The sequence below is a fragment of the Suncus etruscus genome, chromosome 9 (genome assembly GCF_024139225.1).
Source record: "Suncus etruscus isolate mSunEtr1 chromosome 9, mSunEtr1.pri.cur, whole genome shotgun sequence".
NCBI lineage: Eukaryota > Metazoa > Chordata > Mammalia > Eulipotyphla > Soricidae > Suncus > Suncus etruscus.
Genome location: NC_064856.1, coordinates 27,160,628 through 27,184,997, shown reverse-complemented (window position 1 = coordinate 27,184,997; position 24,370 = coordinate 27,160,628). Strand labels below are relative to the sequence as shown.

The 24,370-nt window shown below is 48.8% G+C and overlaps 1 non-coding gene across 1 annotated transcript; it reads right to left on the bottom strand.

Moving 5' to 3' along the window:
• Window positions 1–24,112: 24,112 nt before the first annotated feature.
• On the bottom strand, window positions 24,113–24,222 carry LOC126019940 (U6 spliceosomal RNA). Its single transcript, XR_007499543.1, has one exon. It is a non-coding gene; the product is annotated as a U6 spliceosomal RNA (small nuclear RNA).
• Between the last annotated feature and the right edge of the window lie 148 nt (window positions 24,223–24,370).

Here is a 24,370-nt window from a genome sequence, read left to right as displayed (position 1 = left end):
GAAAAATATAAAGTAAGTTCGATTTTTCCCTTCAGGGAAGACTTGGCTCTGACATCATTGTTTCAGGTCAGCGCAGTTTCACTTTAAGGGTTCATCATCTCTGCAGTCATGTCTCATAAGGGTTCTAACCTGTTCAGATTAGGGGGATCCCCTAATCTTGGGGTGGGGTTGGATACCCCCATGTGAGCTATTTGAGGTCACCCTGGCTGAATGAAACAGATGAGCCAGGTTTCCCAGGGTGTGGAGCTGGAGAAGAGGGACCCACAGCCCTGCTTTCCTCACTTTCCTCACTGCCCCTTACTGGAGCTGAGCTGGGACCCCGCCCTGTCAGGCACCTTCTTGTTCTCTAGGTCCCCAAGCATAGTAAGCTCCACCCAGAAACTGACGGAAAGTGATATTTTTTCCAGAAGAATATTTTGTTGTTACTGTTTTGGAATCATACCCAGTTGGTGCTCAGGGTTTACTTCTGACTCTGCACTTAGGAATCACTCCTGGTGGTGCTCAGGGGACCCTATGGGGTGCCAGGGATTAAACCCAGATCAGCTGCATGCAAGGCAAACATCCTACCTGCTGTGCTGTTGCTATGACCTGAGAAAGATACTTTTTTGTATTTTTGTACCCCAGCAGAGGTGCTGGGGATTGAACTCAGAAACTCCCACTGGCAGAACTCCTAGGCAGAGCTGTAGAGCCAGGTCCTGGGGTGGGGCGCAGCCACCTTCACCTCTCCCAGACCTGCCGAGTGATTCTGAGCACTTGATTCTGACTTGTTCTTTCCTCCCTTTCTCCCACAGTTCTCCCATCCATTCGGCAGTGGTACTTGAATGTTGTTAGCAGTGGAGCTGGCTGGCTGGTGGCTGGTGGCTGGTGAGGGTAGGAGGCCCAGCTCAGACCTTGGTGCTGAGGTCCATCATCAACAGTGCACCAATCTTTGAGAGTTGCTGTCATGCCCCTTTCTGTGGCATTGCACTTTCTGTGCCATTGCTATCTGAAATCGCTTCCGGCCCTGTTTCAAAGACAGTGGTACATGTGGTATCCCCAGGATTGAACCGGTGGTGACATGAGAGGAAGGACCTTTGAACCTCATTTCCTCATGAGGAAATTGAGGTGCAAAGTGATGAAGTTACTTTTCCCAAGTCCTGTCGCTAGACCCCTGCCCGCCCTGCCTCCTAAATCAGGCAGGGTCTAGGTCTCTGCCTGGAAAGCTCATATTGTCTGCTCCTCATCCTGTGTCATTATCAGAAGGCAGGCTGGCGTACAGAGAGTTAACCACCACCCAGAACTCACCCTGGCCAAAACTGATTTGGTCCAAGGAACCCAAATAAGCAACGAAATGTTTTTTGTATAAGGGGGGGATAGTGATCAAAGGGGGTCATGTGTAGCTGATTAACCCTTTTGTTCCTGGATCACACTTCTGGAACCTAGAAAAAAGATGGCAGGGCCTTGGGAGCACTTGGGGGTCTAGCAGCACCGGTGCTTAGTGAAATTAGTCAATATTTAATGACTGGGGTTTCTGTATTAGAGCATAGTGATGGCCATCCCCTTCCTATAACGAGGCCCTTGGCTCTGGGCCCACAGGTGGAGGAGCCAGACCTAAAGCCCCCCAAAGAGCAGAGGGCTAATATGCTGCAGGAAAATAAATTCCTGCTCAAATAACCACACAGGAACTCAGCTGGGAATTTCTTCTGAAGAGGAACTGATGGGGTGAACCTCCAGCACCCCCAGTCCCTGGAGATTCTGCTGGAATTTCCATGACTGGAATGCTGCCTCAGTACTGGAGTTGTTTCAAGTCCCTATGATTCTGCCATGTAGGCAGGGAAGCCAGCCTGAATGCCATCCCAGGGCCCCTGATGCAGGGCACACCTCAGTGAGGGCTCCATTCAGCTCATCTCAAGGCTTGGGATTTATTTGTTCAAAATGCAGCTTCTCAAGAGACAGGTTCAGTAGTCATCAGTGGGGGCCAGAACTGGATGTTAGCAAGCTCCGTGGTTTAGAAATCAGTGGCAAGGACAGTCCCCAAGAGGCAGACTGAGAGAGGCTCAGACATTCTACCTCCTTCGCTCCTCCCTCCACCCCCCAATAGCATCGAAGCACTTGACAACATTTGCCAGGAAGTATCCAGAACCAATTTCTGCAGCTCTTCCTTCCCCTGCGCTGCAGAGACATTGCTTCAAAGAACACGCTCTGAACCCTCCCTGGAGAGCCTTTCTGGCTGTGCCTCTGCGAGCCTCCGAGGCCCCGCTCTGATTGCCTTTCTCCCCCAGAATCCTGGGACACCCTCATTTAGAAGCGATCTGCATACATTTGCATACTGAGTTCCAGTCCTTCCCTCTGTGCCTCTTGGTGGTGGTGGGGAGGAATAAAACTAATGCATTCTCATAGCCTGCTAAGATGTGTCGTAGTCTCACGCAGCGCTGGGACTTTGATTCACCTGAGGCCCAGCTCTGGCTCGAAAGGAGGCTGATACAGGGTCGTTGTGGGGGGTGGGAGGGGTGGGAAGGAGGCGCCCATTCCAGCCCGACCTTGAGAAACAGAAATGTGGGAGTTCATCAGGACAGCAGGAAAAATTCCTTCTCAACCCACAGCTAAGGCTCTCTCTCCCAGCTGAACTCTGGCTGGGTGGTATTAGCTAGATGAAAGGGTCTGGGGCAGAATATCACCGCAAGCCAGATCTCAAACTATGAGAACTGACTACATAACTTCTGCTTTCCTCCAACCCTGGCCTTGATTTTCCTCCCTGAGCCTCAGTTTCCACATCTTTGCAGTAGTGCTGTGTGTGGCTTCAGAGGTACTGCATCTGGTCAGATGCGACTAAGCCCCTTCTCAGAATTCTCTGGCTCAATAGGTGAAGCAATTGGGGGATGGGGGATGGGGGTGGGGGTGGCTGTTTCAGTCTCTGTTCCCACAAGACACAAGACCACAAGTGCCTTTTTCAAGCTCCTGGGAGGTAACTTGGTGGTCGAACCTATGTTGTTTGTGGATGAGGCCTATGATTCAAGCCCCAGCACCAAAACCAAGCAGAACAACTTGGTCTCCTGGACTCAGTACTGCCAGCCTCTTCCTCTGACCAGGGAGGAGGCCTAGTGGTAGAGGAACATAATAAGCCTGACCTGTGTGAGGTCCTGATACAATCCCTGAGATTCTCGGCACTTCAACCATTAAAGATGTTGTTCCTCGGGCCAGAGAAATAATAGTACAATGAGTAGGGTGCTTGCCTTGCATGCAGCTGGCCTGGTATGATCCCTGGCATCCCATATGGTTCAGGGTGGTCACTGAGTACAGAATACAGAGTTATCCTGAGCTCTGTCGGTGTGACCCCAAAAACAACAAAATAAAGACACTCGTCCCTGGCAGGCACAGGGGACCATATAGGATGCTGGGATTCGAATCACTGTCCTTCTGAATGCAAGGCAAACGCCTTACCTCCATGCTATCTCTCCGGCCCCAGACAAAAAAAAAGTCTTGTTCTTCTCCTCCAACCTTCTCCAATGCCTGGTGCCTCAATTAGGGACATAGAGGGGCTGGAGAGATAGTATGGAGGTAGGGCATTTGCCTTGCATGCAAAAAGATGGTGGCTTGAATCCTGACATCTCATATGGTCCACCAAGCATGCCAGGAGCGATTTCAGAGACTAGAGACAGGGGTGACCGCTGGGCACCACCAGATGTGGCCCAAAAACCAAAATTTAAAAAATTAGGGACATAGAGGGTTTTGCTGACATTCGAGCCTCTTAAATATGATTTTTTTGTTTTGGGTTCTGCCTCTTGGGCTCAGCACAGGGAGTAGTAGTACAGGCAAGATTAGCTAAACCCCAGAGAACAGAAGAAGTTTATGCACTCCCTTTGATCCCACTGAGGGACCCTAGGCTTTGCTCCTGAAGCCAGATTCTTCCAGTCCCAAACCTACTCAGCTCACCTGCTCCACCTTTTCCCTCCCACAGCCTTTCAGCCTACCCCTTCCCTCTTGACACAGACTGGTCCTGAGTGGATTGGGGAGCCCTTTCCTGGGGATGAATCACCAGCTGTCTTTGCTGGACAATCTGATCAGTATCTGGACAGCAGCCCTCCTCGGCCCTTCTCTCCTTCCTCACTGATTTCATTTATGGCTCCAAGTTCCCAGTGTCCAAAGCAGAAGCGGTAAGTTGTCTGAAGCCCACAGCCCACTCACTGTCCACCAGAGGGAGAAAAAAAACCCACCTCTCTATAGAAGGACATCGAAGAGCGCAACTTTCTGGAACATTCAGGAGCAAAAGGCAGCATCCTATGGGGACCTCCCTGGGCTTCAGGACCTTGGGGGATGCAGTTAAGCCAGGGAGAGTCTCTCAAGTGCTTCCCTGAAACCAAGGACCTGGGCTGGGGAGGTAACATGAAGATTAAAGCACTTGCCTTGCATGTGATCAATCCTAGTAGTAGGCTCCCCAATACCACATAAGGTCCCCTAAGCAGTGCCAGGGAGGACCCTGAACATGAAGCCAGGAGTAGCCCCAGAACACTGCTGGAAGTGACTCTAAATGTCCTCCCTGCAAGAAAGAGAACTTGGAAATCCTCCAGAGATTCGAAGGAGGCAGGGGGTGGCATTGGAAACCACAGCTCTGAGAGTCCCCATGGGCTATCACCCTAGACCAACCTCACAAGCCAATGCTAGGTATGTCTCATTCCCAAAAATGAGGAATATGTCTAATGCACAAATGAAGATATTGAGCCAGAGAGAAGAGAGTACAGGAGTTAAGGCATGTGCTTGGCACATGACCAACCCTGACTGGATCCCCAGCATCACATATGGAGTGATCCTAAGCACAGAGCCAAGAGTTAACCCTGAGCATTGCCAGTGCCCCAAAACCAAAAATAAATAAATAGATAAATGAAATTTCATGAGGGATGAACTGGTGGGAAAGCCCGGTTCTCTTCTACTGTTGCACCCAGAAAACTCTGCAAAGACTCTGCATCTGAGTGCAAGGTGAAGGGACATTGAGACTGTGCTTGTCACAGACCTGGAGGAAGGCAACACAGTACCCCGGTGCCAGGGTTCAGGCCCAGAGCACTCCCACTTAGTTCAGCTTCTGGTGTTGGCCTCTAAGTGTTGCTTTCTCGACTCCCCACTGTAAATCCTTCCCACACTTCCCCCCTCTGGTGAGGTCTTATTCATCTTTCAGATTTCAGCTGACAGGTCATTTCTTCCAGGAAAGCACTAGTGACCTTCCCAACCTGGGAAGGGGGCTCTTCTGAACTCCCATGACCCCCCCCTCCTTAGCTCACCACTTCCCCTCTTGTGGCACTTGACACAATTCAGAGTGAATTTCCTGTTTATTCATCTCTCTGACCCCAAAGGCCCAGGCCTGAGTACAGAGTGTTTGCATCCTGTGCTGGATCCACAGGTATTTCTTTGGCATTGAGGACAAATGCAGCGCAACCCAGCTTGCTTTTTTGCTTCCTCACGCATAGACCAGGTGCCAACTCCCTCCTACAGAGTTCTGTACATTGATTCTTTCACCCCCTCAACTCTGGGGGTAGGGTGTGTGACTCTTTCCTCCTGTCACAAATGAGGAAACAGAGGGAGGCTAATGTGCTAAGATTATGCAGCTTTGCTTTGCTTTTTTCAAAGAGGTGTTCCTGAGTAGTGTTTAGGGGCTATGGGGTGGGGCCGGGGGGGGGGTGGGGGGTGGGGGGTGGGAGGCACTCCTGGCAACTGGATTAGATGGTTCATAGTCAGAGGGTCTTCACAGCTAAATCCAATGGTACTGAGGGTGGAGATGTGGTATTGGGGTACTACAAACCCTTGAGCTATCTCCCTGGGCCCCAATAATGCAGATACTAAGTAGCAATATAGGAGGAATTCAAGTGCAGGCACAGGGGCCAGAGCGGTGGAGCAAGTGATAGGGCATTTGCCTTGCATGTGCTAACCTAGGACGCACTGCAGTTCGATCTCCAGTTGTCCCATATGGTCCCCCCAAGCCAGGGGCGATTTCTGAGTGCATAGCCAGGAATAACCCCTGAGTATCACTGGGTGTGGCCCCAAAAAAACAAACAAAAAAGTAAACAAATCCAACAAATCAAGTGCAGGCAGAATGGCTCTGGAATCTACACACTGGAAGAGGAGGAGGTGATTAATTTCCCGGGGAGAGGTCAGAGGTCAGGATAAACCAGCTTAAATAATAGCTGTGCAAGGTTTGGATTTGGTTTTTGTTTGTTTTGTTTTGGGGCAACACCTGGCAATACTCAGGGATTACTCCTGGCTCTGCACACAGGAATCACTTCTGGCGATGCTAAGGGGACCATATGGGATACCGGGGATCAAACCCAGGTCAGTTTGTGCCAAGGCAAGTGCCACTATCACTGGCACTGTTTATTTGTTTTCTTGAGAGGAGATTATGAGCCCTCAGATCCTTGTGCAGTCCCAAGTTTACCAGAGTTACCACCAGTAGTGCTTAAGGGAGCATGTGATGCCAGGGATTAAGCCCAGGGCCTTGCACATACAAAGCCTGTTCTTTACCATTTGCGCTACATCCTAGCCTCCTGGGTTGCATTTTGAAGGATAAATAGGAATCTACTACGTGCACAGGGAGCAGGTTTTGATCTTGGCCACCTCTAAGCTGAGCCTCTCCTATCGGTACAACAGCATTTTCCAAAGGGCAATGGATAGTCAGACTCTGGGAAGGAGGCCAAGCCGGGGGTAGGGGATGTCATAGACAGTGCCCCATTTCAGCATGAATCACTCCTAGATGGGGCAAAACGGGTTCTACACTACCCTGGGCTCTAGATCTTGGGGCCCTGCGTGGGTGCAACAGTACTTCTTTCCTTCATGTTCTGAGGCTTCAGAACTTACTCCTAAACCGCACCCATTCCTCAAGACAGGTGCAGACATGGGGTATGTGAGGAGAGTGCGGCAATTCCCTAAATCCACACCAGCTGACCTCAGGCCAGTCACGCAAACTCAGAATCTGACCCAGCTCAGGAACCCCTGGGTTTGGAAAGTCCCAGAGTCCTTTAAATAAACCACATCTACAGGGAGCCCCAGTGTATCAAACAGATTAAGAGGAGGCCTGCTGTGAGGCTTCTTATCTCCCTTGATCCCCCTGTGGGGCCCAAAACTTTCATTTAGCCCAATCAGCAGGACCCAGGGCCTCATACACACCAGGCAAATGGGCTCCCACTCAGTCACCTCCTGGGCCCGTTTTCCTGCTGGGAAACAAACCTTGACGGGCACGGTGGTGTCCAGAGGCAGCAAAGCTCTCTCCTCCATGAGCAGAATCATCTATCCTGTCAGGGCCTGGCCTGGCCAAGTCTGGAAGACTCTCAGGGCCAGAGGGATAGATAGTACAGCAAGAGGGGCATTTGCCTTGCATGTGGCTGACCTGGATTTGATCCTCAGCATCCCATGTGATTCCCTGAGCACTGGCAGGAGTGATCCCTGACCACAGAGCCAGGAGTAAACCCTGAGCACTTCTGGATGTGGCTCAAAAACAAAACAAACCAAAAGATTCTGGCCTCCCCCAAAGCACACAGACTTGTTATATTAAGTCCTTCCAGGTTTGGGCAATTTATCAGAGCAGCAATGGGACATGAAAATAGGTGCTGTCACTTAAAGAATATACATCAAGCTCCTTATGTGGGTCTCTGTATTTGTTACCTTCTCTGAAACGTACTCAGCATCAAGCTAAGACATTCTACTACCATCGTTCATCTTTGATTTCACAAATATTGGCACCAGAATCCCCAGGTCCATCTCGGGTCCTCTGCATGCAAGGCAAATGCTCTACCACTATGCTACGGCACTCTCCCCCCACCCCCAGGAGTTTTATAAACTTCAGTTCTGGGCCAGAGAGATAGTTCAGAAGTTAAGATATTATTTGCCTTGCATATGGCAGACCCTGGTTTCAATTCCCATTACCAAATATGGTCCCTTAGTACTACCTGGGGTCACTTCTAAAGACAGAGACAGAACATAAGCACCAATGGGTGTGTGGCACAACTTATCCCATTTCCTGGCATGCATGTGAGCATACATGATTGTGCATGTACACATGCTCATGCACATACACACATACACACACACACAATTGTGCTGACTTCATTGGTCACAGATAGCTAAGGAACCCAGAAACATAACCAAGCAGATGAGAATTAATGTTAAAGGGGGCACTTTGAATGGGAGAAGAACAAGTTACTCAATGTGGTGTTTGTTCATAGTTTTATTTCCACCTTATTCTAATCACCCAAATCAACTCCAAATGCATGATTTTAATCGAGAAAAAAAGGGGGCCCCAAATGCATGATTTTAATCAAGAAAATAAAAAAAAAGAGGGGCTGGAGAGATAGCACAACGGTAAAGCATTTGCCTTGCACACAGCTAATCTAGGACAGATGGTTAGTTTGAATCCTGGCATCCCATATGGTATGGTCCCCTGTGGAGTAACCCGAGTGCTGCCAGGTGCTATCCAAAAACCAAAAACCAAAAACTAAAAGAGAAGAAGAATCCTAAAAGGACTATAAGAGAATGTGCTTGGTGCTCGAAGACCAGACGGTGCCAGAAGTTGGTGCATACAGACTGACTCCTGGGTCCCAGAGATCAGTGTGGAACAAGTATTCCTTCCAGTCACCAGACCTCTTCAGTACTATAACTGTTCGTTTTGGGCTCACACCTAGTGGTACTCAGGGCTTACTGCTGGCTCTGCACATATGGGGTCATTCCTGGCACTGCATTCAAGGATCACTTCCTGGTGGAGCTCAGGGACCATATGGGATGCCAGAGATCAAACCCTGGTTTGTGGTGTGCAAGGCACACCCACTGTACTATCTCTCCAGTCCCAAGTACTACAATTCTTATTCAACAGCGCATGTACACCTATCACTGCAGGCTGCAGCACTCCCAAGACTGAAACCTGAGTCCTAGACACTTCCAGCTTCTCACTGCCCCCACAGCTTGCGGCTTCCTTCTCCATCTCTGCTTTCCTGCTTGCTGCTTCTCCACTGCTCTTGTGGGTCGCTGGTCTCCTGCATTTCCACTTTCTTCCTCTCCTCAACCACTACTCACTGAAGCTTTAGTCTATGTTTATAAATATTACCTATCCCTGACTTTTGCTATCCCACTTATGTAAGATTTAAAAGAACAATTGAATTCTCAAGATGACTCACTTCCACCCTAACACTGAAGCACCTGCTACACATGGGAGCCACATCCTCACCCTCCTTTTACCATCTGGGGGAGGGGGGAGTACCTATTCTTTTTTTTTTAATTATCTTTATTTAAACACCGTGATTACAAATATGATTGTAGTTATATTATTACAGTCATGTAAAGAACACCCCCCTTCACCAGTGCAAGATTCCCACCATCAATTTTCCAGATCTCCCTCCTCCCCACCCCACCCACACCTGTACTCAAGACAGGCTTTCTATTTCCCTCATTCATTCACATTGTTATGATAGTTTTCAGTGTAGTTATTTCTCTAACTGCACTTATCACTCTATGTGGTGAGCTTCATGTCATGAGCTGCACCTACATGGGAAGATGGGGGGGGGGGGAGAATAAGGGTTGGGACTGAGGCAGTAAAAGATTAGAAATGAGCTTAGTAGGGCAGTATCAAGGTCACAATACAAGATGGATATTATGCATATATAAACTATATGCATACAATACTATCAATAGGAGACCAAGGAGAAAAAATTTCCAATGACTGTCCCAACATAAACCAGTGCTAGAATGGTCCGCCCTCCTCCCAAAGCGAATTCCTATTAGTGTAGGGAGAGGTAGGGGGAAAGCCTGATGACCCCTATAGAGTCCACCTGGACCGGCACCCAGGGAAGGCCTGGAGTCCAGGGGAGAAAGAGGGGGACGGCTGAGGGCCTGCCAAGCCTCTCAGCACTCCCCAGGCTGGGGAGAAGGCCTCCGGCATGGGGACTCCCCAGACCCCATACCTGGCAAGAGCTGGCCTCCAGAATCAAAGGGGAAACCAGAAGCCAGATATCTGCCCAATCTTCTCCCCATGCACCTCCCCCCTGGAGTATGGAGGGAGGGGGAAAGCCTGAGGACCCCTAAGAGTCCACCTGAACCTACTTCTGGCCATCTGAGCTGGCACCCAGGGAAGACCTGGAGTCCAGGGGAGAAAGAGGGGGACGGCTGGGGCCTACCAAGCCTCCCAGCACTCCCCAGGCTAGGGAGAAGGCCTCCAGCATGGGGACTTCCCAAACCCCATACCTGGCAAGCGCTAGGCTCCACAATCAAAGGGGAAACCGGAAGCCAGATATCTGCCCAATCTTCTCCCCATGCACCTCCCCCCTGGTGTACGGAGGGAGGGGGGAAGCCTGAGGACCCCTAAGAAGCCACCTGAACCCACTCTGGCCATCTGAGTTGGCACCCAGGGAAGGCCTGGAGTCAGGAGGGAAAGACAAGGATGGCTGGGGGCCTGCCAAGCCTCCCAGCACTCTCCAGGCTTGGGAGAAGGCCTCCGGCATGGGGCCTCTCCAAACCCCATACCTGGCAGGAGCTGACGTCCAGAGTCAAAGGGGAACCTGGAAGCCAGATGTCTGCCTGCCCTCCTCCCCATGCACCTCCCCCCTGGAGTACGGAGGGAGGGGGGAAGCCTGAGGACCCCTAAGAGTCCACCTGAACCCACTTCTGGCCATCTGAGCCAGCACCCAGGGAAGGCCTGGAGTCAGGGGAGAAAGAGGGGGGCAGCTAGGGATCTGCCAAGCCTCCCAGCAGGGAGTATTCTTTTTTTTTTTTTTTTTTTTTTTGGTTTTTGGGCCACACCCAGCAGTGCTCAGGGGTCACTCCTGGCTGCTCAGCAATAGCTCCTGGCAGGCACAGGGGACCATATGGGACACCGGGATTCAAACCAACCACCTTTGGTCCTGGATCGGCTGCTTGCAAGGCAAACACCGCTGTGCTATCTCTCCGGGCCCCTGGAGTATCTATTCTTTTTTTTTTTTTTTTTTTTTTTTGGGCCACACCCGGTGACGCTCAGGGGTTACTCCTGGCTATGCGCTCAGAAGTCGCTCCTGGCTTGGGGGACCATATGGGACGCCGGGGGATCGAACCGCGGTCCGTCCGAGGCTAGCGCAGGCAAGGCAGGCACCTTACCTTTAGCGCCACCGCCCGGCCCCTGGAGTATCTATTCTTAAAGCTGCAAACTTCTCTCCAACTTGGGGCCAAAGAGGTACCCAATGTGGGTGATGCCAGATCAGTGTTCCTAGGTTGAAGGATTTCACTAGTCAATCAGTCCTTCAAATGCTTGGATGAACTTTTAAGTAATTAACTTTATGTCATGTGGATTTCACTTAAATCTAAAATAAACAAGGATTGCAGTGATAGTGCAGTGGGTAGGTGTTTTGATTTGCACTCAGCTGACCTGGGTTCAATCCTTGGTATCTTATTTAGTCCCCTGAACCTGCCAGAAGTGATTCCTGAGTACAGAGCTAGGAATAACCTCTGAACACCACCAGGTGTGGCCCCCAAACACCCCCGCTGAATAAATAAAATGCAATTTGTTTTGGTTTTGGGGCCACACATGGCCATCTCAGGTGCTGTTCTTGGCTCTGTGGTCAAGGATCATTCCTGATCGTGCTTGGATTGGTCGTGTGCAAGGCAAATGCCCTACCCACAATACTATCTCTCAGGCCCAAGATGATGAACTTTTAAGTGATTATGTTGTGTGGATTTCACTTAAATCTAACAGAAGAAAATAAAAGTACAATTTGTAAAAGCAACTGAACCACCCTCCAAGGCCCCACAGGGAAAAGTGTGCAATACAAAAGGCAAAGAATCCACTTCCCATATATACAAAGATGTCAGTGGGAGAAAGTGAATTTTCCTTGGCAAGTTAGTTCTTGAGAATTGTATGAAAGATTCACAGACTAACTCCGGAGCTAAAGAAGTTAGGGTTTTGAACATTGGCATAATGATTTGGCTTAGGCCTCAGAAGAATGGGCATCGCCCACACACACCCGAACAATGGATACCATCTATGGAAACAACCACAATTGTCTATAACATTACCAGGATTCAAGCCTCTACCAGGGAAGACCTACCACTGCTTTGGCATTGACTTACTCCAAAGAGTGCTCTCAACACCCAGACGACTCAGCAACAGTCTGCTTGCAGGGCAGATAGCTCTACATTTAATGGTATGCTGAAACTAGAGGATGCTCCAGATCAGCCTGACATTGATGAAAAAAATGCACAGAATTCAGAGTCTTTAAATATAAAAATCTGATACCAACAATAGCTAAAGTGTGAAAAAGTTTCACTGGGACCACGGAGAATGACTCAGGTTGGACAGACTGGTATGCCTGGAACCCAGAGTTGGTCTTATGCCAATAAACTTCTGGGGTGAGGCCTTTTTGTAATCAGGTCAAGGATTTTTTTCCATTTTCCCCATTTTTCTAAACCTATGCAAACAACGGCGATTGCCACTATCACACCTTTACTATATTTTTTTTACTCTTATCCTTTAAGGAAAAAAACTACAATTTACTGAGCTTAAAAACAAATAACTGAAAAACAAACAAACAAACAAACAAATAACTGGAGTAGAATGCCTGTCTTGAATACAGGCAGGGGATGGGAAGGGGGGAGGGGTAATGTTACACTGGTGAAGGGGGGTGTTCTGTTTATGACTGTAACCCAACTATGATCATGTTAAATAAAATAATATTTTATTATTAAAATAATAAATAATAATAAAATCACCTAAATAAAAATATATTTAAAAAAAGAAGTTAGGGTTTAAGGCTGGATGGATAGAACAGTGGAAAGGATACTTGCCTTGCATGAAGCTGATCTGGTTTCAATCTCCAGCATCCCATAGGTTCCCCAAGCACTACCAGGGAGAGGAGTAACCCAGTATGGCCCCAAACCAAACCCAAATATAGTTTACTGCAAAGTTTGAGCAGATGGATCTGGCTCCCTCCCCAAATACCAACCCTCTCCTTTAACTCTCTATCACCTCACTCCTGCCCCTCAAAGTTTGGGCCATTGTGTGGAGTCTTAAATCTTTTTTTTTTTTTTTTTTTTGGTTTTTGGGCCACACCTGGTAACGCTCAGGAGTTACTCCTGGCTATGCGCTCAGAAGTTGCTCCTGGCTTGGGGGACCATATGGGACACCGGGGGATGGAACCACGGTCCGTCCAAGGCTAGCGCAGGCAAGGCAGGCACCTTACCTCTAGCGCCACCGCCCGGCCCCTTGGAGTCTTAAATCTTGTCCATCATCATCAGTTCCCCTCCAGTGTATAATGGCCTTTTTTCTACACCATTCTCTATCCATTGTATGCCATCACAGTCGAAATCTTGTTGCTAAGCCTCTTTATACTGTGCCCAGTAATTCATAGAGAGAGACAGAGAAGGACTGGGGGAAAGGGTATATGGGGGGGGGGAGAGATTCTGGCGAAGTACAATTTGCATGTGGAGAGAGAAAAGAGAAAGTTTCTGGTGAAGTATAATTTGCATATGGGAGGCCCAAGGTTGAATCTGGCACCTGGCACCACTACTTCCATTATCCCAAGACTGGATCATCTAAAATGGTGTCACTTTATATGTATGTTTATGCATGCTTGGGAAAAGGCTAACTATTTGGGAAGGGGGTGGGAATAAAAGAAGCTAAAACTGATCGAGAAAGTCCATGCACAATAGGGAGAAGGGGCATGGTACATCTGCATTCTGGCCTTGGACACTTCCACGCACATATTTCCAATTTCTTGATGTGTCAATTTGCTCTTCCACTCACCATTGTTTTGCTTTGTTTTTGTTTGAGGTCACACTGACTATGCTCTCGGTGGGGGAATACTTTCTCCATCAAAGTGCTGTGGGGCTGCCACTCCAAGACATTATTGGGAGGCCAAGCTGTGCAAGGGATGTAACCTGGGCACCCCTTCATATTCTACAGTCCTTTGAAGTCTGTCTAGCCCTTCAACACCATGTTTTTCAGCATTATCTATGAGAATATAGTTCCAGCTTATTGATCTTCACTCATAAATGTTTATTCACTAATATATTGGTTGGGGGCCACCCATCCTCAAATAAACCCCTCAGGCTAGCTTAGATGCTTCAGAAGCTCATATGGTGCTTGGGGGAATTGCAAGGTGTCAGGGATGAAATATGGGCTCCTGTATGCTCAGTCCACTGAACTCTCTCCCATCCAATATTTCTTACCCAGTGGGTAAGGTATGTACCTTATATGTGGCCAACCTGGATTAGATCCCAATCACACCATTCCGTCCTCAAAGCACTTTCAGGAGTCACCTCTGAATTCAGAGTAAAGAGTAAGCCCTGAGCACCCAAGTGTGGTTAAAAATAAAAGTTTCAGATCTCAGGCTCACCTAGAAAATTCTGTGGTAGGGAGTGGCTGAACAAAAAAAAGCAAAGCCTCTGCAGTGGCATCTTCTAGATGTTGCATCAAATGCAGTGAGCAGCAAGTTCCAGAGCCTCAGGAGATAAGCCCCTCTCCCAGTGTCCCTGAAAGAGTCCTTGGGCAGGGTAATAGTGTCACTTTGTGCTGCCTCTCTGTGTAGTCCCCAAGGTATGCCTGGAAACAGGGCACATCAGCTGGTTAAGTCTGGGTGGGCAGGTGGCAGCAGCGGGCGCCCTCTGCTGGACACAAGCTTGGGCTACAGAGATAGGCAGATAGGCCGTCTAGTTTCTCTCTCTTCCCCATGCCTCACCTCCTCGGTTCTAAGATTTCCTTTTCTTGAACACTTTCTTTCTTCAGCCTGCAGCCATTTCAACGTCTTCTCTCATCACTCCCACTTTTTGTTTTGTTTTGTTTTCTGGGGCGTCACCCAGTGATGCTCAGGGGTTACTCCTGGCTATGCTCTGATTAATCGCTCCTGGCTTGGGGACCATAAGGGGCACCGGGGGATGGAACCGGGTCAGCCTCGTGCAAGGCAATCGCCCTACCACTGTACTATCTCCGGCCCGTCATCATTCCCACTTTTAAAGCACTTACTGGGAATGGAGGCAGAAGTGGAGAATGACCTTCACATCCTGCCTCTAATCCCTGGAATCTCTGAATATTCCAGTTTATTCCTCCTGAATAAACTGTGACAAAAGTATCACCTGTCTCCTTAGGACTGCTTTGGAGAGTCAAATGGGATGCATTTAAAGTTTTCCTGGCTAGCAGAACTAGGGATCTCAGAGGCAAACCTTTGCTGACAGACTTCTCCCAAGTACCATACTTCTTCAAGGCCATGATGGTTGCACCCTTCCTCTGGATCCACTTCATTACAACCCCAAGAAAAAAGGGCTCATACTCCCCATCTCACCTGGGAGGGAACCAAAACAGGGGGGACAAGCCACTTGCTAAAAGCTTACAGCCTGTTCTAAGTGGTGTAGCCTGAGTTGATTCCTGGCAATTGTACTCGAGTCCATACTTAAAAAAAATCAGGTATTGGGGCTGGAGAGATAGCCCAGCAGTAAGGCGTTTGCCTTAGATGCAGAAGGATGGTGATTCGAATCCCGGATCCCATATGGTCCCCCCAGCCTGCCAGGAGCAATTTCTGAGCATAGAGCCAGGAGTAACCCCTGAGCGCTGCTGAGTGTGACCCAAAATTAAAAAAAAAAATCAGGTATTGCTTTGGGTGAGTGGAGGGGAGGAATGGGCCCACACATGGCCCTGACATGGACTGGGGAATCATATGTAGTGACAGGAATCAAACTCATGTTAGCCACATGCAAGGCAAGCACCCTCTGCACTGTGCTATCACTTACTTTGTGACAGTAACATTAATTTTTTTTTTTTTTGGTTTTTGGACCACATCCGGTGTTGCTCAGGGGTACTCCTGGCTGTCTGCTCAGAAATAGCTCCTGGCAGGCACGGGGGACCATATGGGACACTGGGATTCGAACCAACCACCTTAAGTCCTGGATCGGCTGCTTGCAAGGCAAACGCCGCTGTGATATCTCTCCAAGCCCTTAATATCTTTTTTTTTTTTTTTTTTGACTTTGGGCCACATTCGGTGACGCTCAGGGGTTACTCCTGGCTATGTGCTCAGAAGTCGCTCCAGGCTTGGGGGACCATATGGGACACTGGGGGATCGAACCTCGGTCCGTCCTAGGCTAGCGCTGGCAAGGCAGACACCTTACCTCTATCGCCACCGCGACGGCCCAGTAACATTATTTTATAAAGAAACTTTTATTCAGGTGCTGGAATGATAGCACAGCAGAAGGGCATTTGCCTTGCATGCAGCTGACCCAGGATGGACCCAGTTCAATCCCTGGCATCCCATTTGGTCTCCTAGCCTGTCAGGAGCAATTTCTGAGTGCAGAGTCTGGAGTAAACCAAGCATCACTGGGTGTGCCCCCCCCCAAAAAAAAAGGAACTTTTATTTTAATTTTTTTTTTAGGCTATCACTCCTGGTGGGACTTGGGGAGTCATATGGGGGTGTTAGGGATCAAACCTGGGTTGACCACATACAAAGCAAGCTTGCTCCCTTGAGTCTCAGTTCTTGTTTTCTCATCTTGTTCTCGAGGCTTTTTTATTTTTTCACACTTCTCCCCTTCCCCCGGCTGACGCTGCTGAGCCAACGAGGTGCTCATGCTTGCTGAATGCTGGCTGCATCTTAGGCATGGAGCTCACACTGGTGGAGAGTTGGAGTCCTCTCCTGTTTGGTGAAGCTTGTGCACACTTGAACATAGTGTGGTCACAAATCTCTGCACCAGACTTGCAGATAGCAGATTGGAACTGAGCCAAGGCCAAAGCTGATGAGCTAAGTCCTTTAACTAGGCAAAGCCTTATTTTTTATTTATTTATTTATTTATTTATTTATTTTTTGGCCACTAGTTGTGCTTGGGGCTCACTCCTGGTGGTGGTTAGAGGCTATATGTGGTGCTGGGGTTCAAATCCAATTTGGCTGTGTGCAAGGCAAGTGCCCTACTACTATCATGGGTAAGCTTCTACCTTAACCTGCCACATGTTCATGACAAGTGTTGTGTGTTTTTTATTTATTTTTTTTGGGGGGGGGGAATTCTTGGGCCATAGCCAGCGACGCTCAGGGATTACTTCTGGCTCTGGCTTAGAAATCGCTCCTGGCAGCTTGGGGACCAGATGGGATTCGAACCTGGGTCTGTCCTGGGTTGGCCAGGTGTAAGGCAAACACCCTGTGGCTCCTGCCCCTGAGATCAAACACCACAGTAGGACAATGCAATGCTAAAGGGTCTGTACATCAGGGATAGACCAGCTCCACGAATGTTCAAGCCTAGATTTTTTTTGGGGGGGAGCAGTGTTGATAATCATAGCCAGGAGGTTCCCACATGGAAGAGATTTGCTCTACCACTGAGACTCTTGGCTTAACCTTTTTTTTGGGGGGGGGGGGTCACACCCAGTGATGCTCAGTGCTTACTCCTGACTTTGCTCAGAGGTCATTCCTGATGCACTGGGGACTATACGGGATGTCAGGGATTGAATCCTGGTAAACTACATACAAGGCAAATACCCTAATCACTGTACTATCTGTCCAGATCCTGTTTGTTTTTTGGGGGAGGTGACCACTGCATCAATACATGGGGGCCCAAGTTATACTCCCTGTGACATCTGGTTCAGATGTGTTTATCTGCTAGTTCTGTGCTTGGTCCCAGCTATGCTGGTGTTGGCAGGATCACCCCAGAGGTGCTTGGGGGTGTAGTGGTCATGTGGTCCCAGGGGTTGAAGGGGCTCACTCTGGCCCCTGAAGTCATTTCTCCAGCCCCACTGCTGAGCTTTCTGGACCAACTATAGGTCTGAACTGACACCAAATCCCAAGTTACTCCTACCAAGTGCTTAGTCATTCAACAACCATTTTCTTGCCAGCAGAGAAATAAATCAGACCCTGGTCTGGCCTCGAGAGGATCAGTCTTCTGAGGAAGAGGTTAGAGGCAGTATCAAATGGTGAAATGTGCTGTGACTGAGGCAGGCAGAGCATGCTTGAGAAACTCACAAGGGAGACAGCAACTCTACAGAAAAGGAAGGCTTCCTGGAGGGGGTGAAACTTAAGCTTGGCAAGGGAGGACTAAGAGGGACTACCTAGATTTGGGACTGCCTGATCATGCACATGATATGGCCCTTCCTGGGTCAACTTGGGCAAGTTCTTTGTTTTGTTTCCAATCTAGTCTCTGTCCTCTTGCTCTTCTCCATATGGCATAAGTGGAGCCTTCCTGGGGTCTTCTGCCAATGGCTTCTGGTGATGTGGGCCAGGGGAAAGACAGGCCTGGGCAATTCAGAGGAAAAGAAGGGTGGAAGGGAGGTGCCTTTAGCAGACAATCTCCCCTGCACTAGCAGCTCCTGCCAGAGAGGCCCCTTGCTTTTCCACTGCTGTCCGGTGGCCACCGTGCCTGTCCTCAGAGTATCAATTCTTGTGACTTCTGAAAGTTGCTAATCTCAGGTTTGCCTCAATTTCCCTTGCTTTTCTTTCTGCGCCCCCCCCCCCCAAAATGCTTAATCATTTTCCACATTAACTTCCCTATTTAGAATCTTTTCTTTTTTTGTTTCCTGGGTAGACCCCAGTTATCTTCTCTATTTCTCTGTCTAGAAAATATGGTTTTGGAGGCTGAAGAAAAGGTACAGGTAAGATATTTGCCTTGCATGTGGCTAACATGGGTTCAATCTGTGGTACCCCGTATGAGCCCCACCCACTTAAGGTGACCCCTAAGTGCAGAGCCTGGAGTAAGCTCTGAGCATTGCAGGTTGCCTCCCAAAAAAAAAAAAAAAAAAAGAAAAGAAAAGAAAAGAGGACTATTCGTTTGTTCCCTGAGCAGACATTCAGTATCTACTGCAATCACAAACCCGTGCTGGGAATCTTGCAAAAAAAAAGAGGTGAGAATTCAGGTAGCCAGAAACAGACATTTATATCAATGTTCCCACTGCCCAACACTGGGTCTACTAGTGCTCCTTGAACTTCAGCATGTTTCTGAATTCCAGGGTTCTAAGTCTAACCCTTTCCCCTACCAACTGCCCTACCTCCCTCCAGAATTCAAAGATTTAGGACAAATGCAAGGAAGCCTTAGTTTACACCATGGGGAGCCAACTTAAAGGATTCATTATCCCAAGTGGTGGTAGAGTTTTCAGCTATAAATAGGTCTTTAAGAACAGGTTTAGCTAAATCCATAGAAGGCAGCGGCACAGAGAAGCAAAGATGAGCCGGAGATGCCACCTGCCTTCAGCATCCGTCTGCTTGGGGTGAACCACAGGGGAAGAGGAAGGGTTGGTGGACCAGTAGTCAGGAAGCCAGGGTTCAATCCCAGTTCTGTTGACTGTCAAGTGTATATATATCCTTGGAAAGTCACTGCAGTGTACTGAGTTCTGTTTTCCAAAGATAACATGAGAGCACTGAGATCAAAGCTTGAAAGGATAGAAGGAAACATGGACAGGACCAGAGACAGTAGAGAAGGGAAGATGTTTACCTTGAAACATCAAACCCAGGTTCAACCTTTGGCACTATGCAGGTCCCCTGAGCACTTCCAGGAGTGATCTGAGCGGAGTCAGAAGTGTGGACCTCAAAACAAACAACAAAAAAAGGGGCTGGAGAGATAGCACAGCAGTAGGGCATTTGCCTTAGACGCAGAAGGACGGTGGTTCAAATCCCGGCATCCCATATGGTCTCCTGAGCCATCCAGAAGTGATTTCTGAGCATAGAGCCAGAAGTAACTCCTGAGTGCTGGCAGGTATGACCCAAAAACAAACAAACAAAAATAAATAAACAACAACAAAAATACCACCACCGAAAAAGAAAAGAGGGGTAAGCATGGACAGAGCCCCTAGTGCAGTCAATTGCAGCCCCTAATGCAATCCTTTCTGGGACCACAGCCCTGCTGTAGACCAGAAAACCTGCTGTGTGATCCTGAGACAGCTACTGCCTCCGTCTGGGCTTCATTGTCCTCCCCTGTAGAATGGGCAAACAATAGCCATGTGGTCTCTCCCAGGGAGAGTACAACTATAGAGGAAGTAGACTCCAGGGAACCATCAGACACCCAGAACACCAGTTCAAGAAGGCCTGATTTTCTGCCACAACAACTCTGGGTAGTCTGCATATCTGCTTCCTCAAATACAAAGCGGAGATGACAGCTACTTCATGGAGTGGTGAAGTGTTTAGTGCAGTGACTGACAATGTTTCAAATGTAAGATGGAGCATGCATCACAGATTATCTGCTGCTTGGGCTTTGGCATCAGACCCATCTGCTTCAAGCTCAGGTCTATGTGACCTTGGAAAAAACTGATTTCCTTCTCTGAACCTCCTCTCCCTCCTCTCTACAGCAGATGATAACAATTCATTCCTTAACCAGGATGCAGGGAAGTGGCTCAAGAGAAGGGCACAAATTGTCCATGTACAATCCTAGGCACCATTTCTGGACCCCTGGCACTGTATGGCTCATGAAGACTGTGGGACATGGTCCTCCAGTGGGAAAAATAATGTATGTACGTGTTTCAGGATGCAACAAAGAGCTTTCACAGTGCTCAGTATGTGGTAGTGCTCATTAAAAATGTTCCCTTATGGGGCCAGAGAGAGATAGCATGGTGGTAAGGCATTTGCCTTGCATGCAGAAGGATGGTGGTTGAAATCCCAGCACTCCATATGGTTCCCCGAGCCTGTCAGGAGTAACCCCTGAGCAGTACCCGGTATTACCCAAAAAAAAAAAAAAAAGTTCCCATATGATCTCCCACACACACACACCAGAGCATCACCAAAAATAATTACTGGGGCCGGAGAGATAGCATGGAGGTAAGGCGTTTGCCTTGCATGCAGAAGGACAGTGGTTCGAATCCTGGCATCCCATATGGTCCCCCGAGCCTGCCAGGAGCGATTTGAGTATAGAGCCAGGAGTAACCCCTGAGCGCTGATGGGTGTGACCCAAAAACCAAAAATAAAAAAATTACTGAATGCAGAGCCAGGAGTAACCCCCTGAGCATCACTAGTATAGCACCCCCCTCAGAAAAAAAATTATTCTTCCCTTCTCCATGCCCCTCCCCCATACCTTCTTCAACATCCCTTATGTCACTTTAACATTCTTCTGATTCAGAGCTCCTTCGCTGCTTCCAGAGGTCTCCCCATCAATAAAGCTAGAGCTACAAACTGTACCTGTTGGTGAAACTGATTAGCAGTTTGAGTCCAGGGCTGGCGCTTATCCTCACAAAACAAGGGGACTGCTTGCTGCATCCCTAGAGCCAGAAAACCCAGCAGATTTTCTTAGGTCCCTCTTAAGTTTCAAATAAGGCTGTTACAGTGTATGCCTTGTTATCCTGTAATTATATTTGTAGTCTGTGACTTGTGGAGCCTTACTGGGGTGGGATGCAGGTAAACACCCTGGTCCTTAAAGAGGGGACCTGACCATAGCTGGATGCAGCCCACTGGAATAAGGTGGAGTTGAGGGATAGAATTGGACCCACAGGATCCCTTAAGAAAACTGTCCTGGGAGTGTCAAACCAAACAGCAGTCTAGGGTGACAGCTCTCGAGCTAGATGGGAGGAAGATGTGAGAGGCGCTAGACTCATACAGAGGCTTCATGTATGATTGCCCCTGCATCCAAGAAAGATTCCGGAAAAAAAAAAAAAAAACAATAATAATCCACATGAGGGCCAGGTAGTACAGCAGGAGTGTTTGCCTTGCAGGTTGGCAGAGCCGAATTTGAACCCCCAAATCCCATGTGGCACCCTGAGACTGTCAGGAGTGATCCCTGAGAGCAGAGCTAGGAATAAGGCCTGAGTATTGCTGGGTGTTGCCCAAATGGCATCCCTAGCCCAAAATTTGTGTCAGGAGCACACAAACTGTAATAACTCAAAGCACCCTCTAGTGGATATTTTGAGTTGCTTCAGCCCATTAAGCTCTTTTTGATCCACCTCCATCTTGTTATCCCCTGCTAGGAGGCTCTTCTCCGGAGATACACAGGGAACCAGGTGTTAGAGATCCATGTGGACCTTAAACATGCAAAGCTGGCTCAGCCCATTGAACCAACTCTCTGGCCCACTCTGTCATTTTGAATATTTATTTTTGTCTGGCTGGTTGGCTTTTTTTTTTTGGGGGGGGGGGCACACCTGGCAACACTCAGGAATAACTCTTGGCTCTGTGCTCAGAAGTCACTCCTGGCAGGCTCGGGGGACTATATGGAATGCTGGAATCGAACCCAGGTTCGTCCTGGGTCTGCCACGTGCAAGGCAAACGCCCTACTGCTTTGCTATCTCTCCAGCCTCATCTGGTTGGCTTTTTTTGGAGGGGAAGGGTTTGAACCATACTCAGGAGTGTTCATGTAGTGCCAGGGGTCAAACCCAGGCTGAGCCCATTGATCCATCTCTCCAACTCTACATAGGTTCTCTGTATATGAAGTTTCTTTTGTTCTGGGGCTTACTCCTGGCTCTGAGCTCAGGACTCACTCTTGGCAGGCAGGGTTCAGGGTACCATATGGAGTGCTGGGGATCAAACCTGTGTTGATCTTGTGCAAGGCAAGCACCCTACCTATTGTACTATCTCTCTGGCCCCTCCATAAGAAAATTTCAATTCTTTCCCAAACCTATTTTTCCTCTTTTTTAATCCCCCTTTTTCCTGTTGTTGCACTGACCTGTTGTATATGCTTTCATAGTGGTGCTGGCACAGTGCTCATCAGGCACACGGTGCTGACAGGGGACCCCCAACAGCAGAGCAGCTGAGAAAGGGCAAGACACACACAGGCAAAACCTGGGATGGGGTGCAAATGCCACACCTGTAAAGCAGCTGTCGCCACTAAGATACCCCCAGGTTCCCAAACTGATTTTTCTATTGAGGATTACAACTGGTGCAACAACTTACAAATTTAGGGGCAAAACAGGACACCAGATTCTCTCATCAAAAGGCGGCACGGATGGGGCCGGGCGGTGGCACTAAAGGTAAGGTGCCTGCCTTGCCTGTGCTAGCCTTGGACGGACCGCGGTTCGATCCCCCGGTGTCCCATATGGTCCCCCAAGCCAGGAGCAACTTCTGAGCACATAGCCAGGAGTAACCCCTGAGCATTACCGGGTGTGGCCCAAAAAAACCAAAAAAAAAAAAAAAAAAAAAAAAAGGCGGCATGGGGTGGGGCGATGCCTTAATGGCTGGGAGAGATAATACAGCAGGTAGGGCTCTTGCCTTTTACATACCCAGGTTTGTTCCCCAAGCATCCCATGTAGTCCCTCAAGTGTTCCAGGAGTTATTCCAGAGAGCAGAGATAGGAGTAACATGAGCTCCTTTAGGAGTGATTCCTGAGTGCACAGGAGTCAGGGGTAAATCCTAGACAGTAACGTGTGATTCAAAAACCAAAGGAGCAAATTATGCATCTGCAAGAGGGAAGCAGGTCGCAGGATGTGGCCCAACTTTCTCCCCCCCCCCAAGGTCACATTTTGGGTGCCAGGAGGAGGATAAAGCCTTTTTCATCAGGTTACATACCTTGAAATGGGCTGCCTAGAGAGCAGAGGACAACTGCCACAGCCCAGCTCTACTCAGGTGACAGATATATGTGTATATATATGTATGTATTATATGTATATGTGTGTATGTATATATGTATACATATACATATATACATACACACATATGAAGGTCAATAAGATAAAGCTACTGAATTCAGTCACCTGACTGGACTCTCTTTATTTAATGCGACCCTGGTCCAAGTCACGTCTCATCTTCCAGTCGCAGTTTTCTCATCTGTACAAGGAGTCTATCCTTTCCTCTTCCCGGGACAGAAAACTTGAACGGGAAGACTATGTTAAGTTTCCACAGGTTTTTCTTTGCAAAAAGTCAATGGAGGGGCCGGAGAGATAGCTCAGCGGTAGAGCGTTTGCCTTGCAGGACCAAAGGTAGTTTGATCCCGGCATCCCACATGGTGTCCTGAGCCTGCCAGGAGCGATTCCTGAACGGGAGAGCCAGGAGTAACCCCTGAGCGCAGCAGGGTGTGGCCCTAAAACCAAAAAAATAGGGAAAAAAGTCAACTGAACGCCAGGCCTAATGGCCTATCTTTTTTTTTTTTTTGGGGGTCACACCCGGCAGTGCTCAGGGGTTATTCCTGGCTCTGGCTCTACGCTCAGAAATTGCCCCTGGCAGGCACAGGGGACCATATGGGATGCCGGGATTCGAACCACCGACCTTCTGCATGAAAGGCAAACGCCTTACCTCCGCGCTATCTCTCCGGCCCCATTTTCATTTTTTTTATTTAAAATATGGAACGCTTCACGAATTTGCGTGCAGTTCTTGCTTTGCAGGGGCCATGCTAATCGTCTCTGTATCGTTCCAACTTTAGTGTATGTGCTGCCGAAGCGAGCACCTGTCTACCATTTTCACCGCTCTCCCGCCAAGCCAGGCCTCCAGGTAGTTAGTTTCACGCCGTCCCGGATCGGCTCGGGAAGGGGCGTGGCCACGCCCAGGGGCGGAGCCTTCCTCGCTACGCCCAGTCCCGCGGCCCAGGAAGGGAC